Source organism: Sinocyclocheilus grahami, unplaced genomic scaffold, assembly GCF_001515645.1.
Source record: "Sinocyclocheilus grahami isolate Dianchi unplaced genomic scaffold, SAMN03320097.WGS_v1.1 scaffold706.1, whole genome shotgun sequence".
NCBI lineage: Eukaryota > Metazoa > Chordata > Actinopteri > Cypriniformes > Cyprinidae > Sinocyclocheilus > Sinocyclocheilus grahami.
The window spans coordinates 533,410-536,181 of NW_015505885.1; positions in this window are offsets into that span (position 1 = coordinate 533,410).

The following is a 2,772-nucleotide window of genomic DNA, read 5'->3' on the forward strand; positions in this document are numbered from 1 at the left end:
CACCGTTTGAATCACTCTGCTTCCCGTATTTCTCACAATGAGTGTCATAGTGGATGCCCAAATCCACTCAAATTAAAAAATAATACTGTTTGTGTGTCACAGAATGTAGCTTTAAGATTTTTTTTAGGCGAGAATGTACTTGGTTAGACTTCAAATATACGGTTTGTTAATAAAGATAATGTTTATTTGAAAATTTGCTTCGACGTTTTCGGAGATGTGAGCTCCAGAGTGTCAGCGGGCGTTCAGCGCTCACGAACCCACCGAGAGCAGCATCACCTCGGCCAGATCTTCTGGTATTTGCCGCTGGCTCTGATGTCTCTATAGTGGATAATAATGAGATATAATTCATTTTAGGTCATTTTAACATGCAGTCCTTAGTCTCATTAATCTATTATTTGTTCCAGAGCAAATAGTTTTGGCTGATAATCACATTACATTGTAACTTTAATGCTGTATATTAGAGCGCTGCCTTTCTACTAATTTTTTAGCGACTTTTATGTGAGTGTGTGTGTGTGTGTGTGAGAGTGAGTGAGTGAGTGAGTGTGTGTGTGAGTGAGTGAGTGAGTGTGTGTGTGTGTCTGTGTGTGTGTGTGTGTGTGTGAGAGTGAGTGAGTGAGTGAGTGTGTGTGTGAGTGAGTGAGTGAGTGTGTGTGTGTGTCTGTGTGTGTGTGTGTGTGTGTGAGAGTGAGTGAGTGAGTGAGTGAGTGAGTGAGTGTGTGTGTGTGTGTGTGTGTGTTAGTGAGTGAGTGAGTGTGAGTGTGTGTGTGTGTGTGTCTGTGTGTGTGAGAGTGAGTGTGTGTGTGTGATTTTTGTGACATTGTTTCGCCTTTAGATGGCGACAAGAGACTGTTTTACGAGTCAGCAGTAGACTTTTATATTGAAAGAGACTGAAACGAAAGTTATTTTTACTTTCAACAACAGCTTGTAAGACACAACCAACAAATGCAGTGAGCAGCTGTCATCAGAAATCACCTTCAACAGATGAAAGGACAGAACGACAAAGATATCGCTTTCCTCAGCGTACAGTCAAATGTTTTATTGTGAATATGAGATTGAGCTGAAGAATAAATGCTGTATCAGATGCAGGTAATCACACCCTCTCAGTCCATCTCTCTCTCATAATACTCTACATAATACAGTGAGCTTTTAATACAGTGATACAATAAGATTTTAATGAAGCGACTCAATGTTCCGTTGTTACTAGTTCTAAAGTGACGTTTTCGAATTAGTAACAGAGACTTGAAGATTTGAATTTGTGGTGGAAGAAAGTAGTTCTGCACAAAAGGGTTTTACACACGTGCCGTCGAACTGTTGTATAAACGCAATATTACACTCGTAGACGTGAGATATGGCTGTATATCAGCACACTGTGATTACCTACGGCCGAATCACAGCAGTGCCGATATTCAGCCATATCTCAAGTGTGATATTGCTCATATAAGCACAACTATATTCCATTGCTTAGATCACAGCTCAGGACAAAACTCTAAAGCCCTTTGAGTTGTTACTGTAGTACACTTCTTGAACCGTTCAGAGAACTGTTTTGCTTTATAATTTCTTGAATGAAAAATAAATGGATAAAAAAAACTACACTTGCATCAAAATCCATTATTTTCCTTATTTATGCATGTGCTCCTGCAAAATGAATCCCTCAAGATTTCATACAACTACCCTCTCACCTGCTTCTGAATCTCTTTATGTTTCCCAATGAATAATTCAACAGTGTATGCGAGCATCCTCCTGTACAAATGCAGCGTTTCTTGTCTAATAGGACCAAAGAGCAAGAGAAAGCAGCTGTTGAATATGTGTAGAGATGGTGGCAGGGGCGGATTGGCCATCTGGCAATTCTGCCAAATGCCAGAGGGGCCGGACCATTTTGTTTAATATGGGCCGGTCAGATTTTTTCTAAATATATATAAATAAAATAATTTTTACGGGCCAACAGCGCATAGGACAGATTTTTATCGCTTGCACACTGCTTCAAAATTCCAAGTTTAATTTAATGTGTTGCTTGCCATTTCTTTGTAATTATTTGTCAAATTTACTAGCAACTTCGGACTGAAGAAAATCGTTTCAGTAGTACACATTTCTTTCACTGTCCACTGGATATACACAAATATTGACTAAGTCTCATTGCTGTAATGCTAATAATCTATCTACCTGTCTGTATCTATCTATTTATTGGTTCCCAAGTAATTGTATCTTGATTTAAGAATAATTAGATATTGTACTGGTTAAACAAGACAAAAATACTGAAGAAATATGACCAATTATATATTTTTTTATTATTATAAATATTTTTTCAGTGAATGAGACAAAACATGGTACAATTGAAGGCTTTATTGGCTTCAGGATTGCATATTGTATGTATTCTGGATTGTTTTATACAGTATGGATGTTTTATGCATTCGTCTGACCAATAAATCACCAAATATGAGGTTTTTCTAAGAAAAGCAACTTCAGATGATGGTGTTCAGGCAATACTTACTGTTGCACCTGTTGTTCTCCTGACTGAATTGCTTATTTTTCTTACCCAGTGGACAGAATTAAAAAAAAAAATTTCAGATAACAAGACTTAATATCTTAAGTAATTTTGCTTCTCAATTAAAGCAGCACTATGTAACTTTTTCTGTGTTCAAAATTTGCAAAATGTATATGAGCGAGTACATCATGAATTCATCTTCCAAACCTCGTTTTTGTCTTATTCCGAATCACTACGGTACACTTATAATAAGCACTTATATTTGGACTATTGTAGCCTGGTTTCTGCGA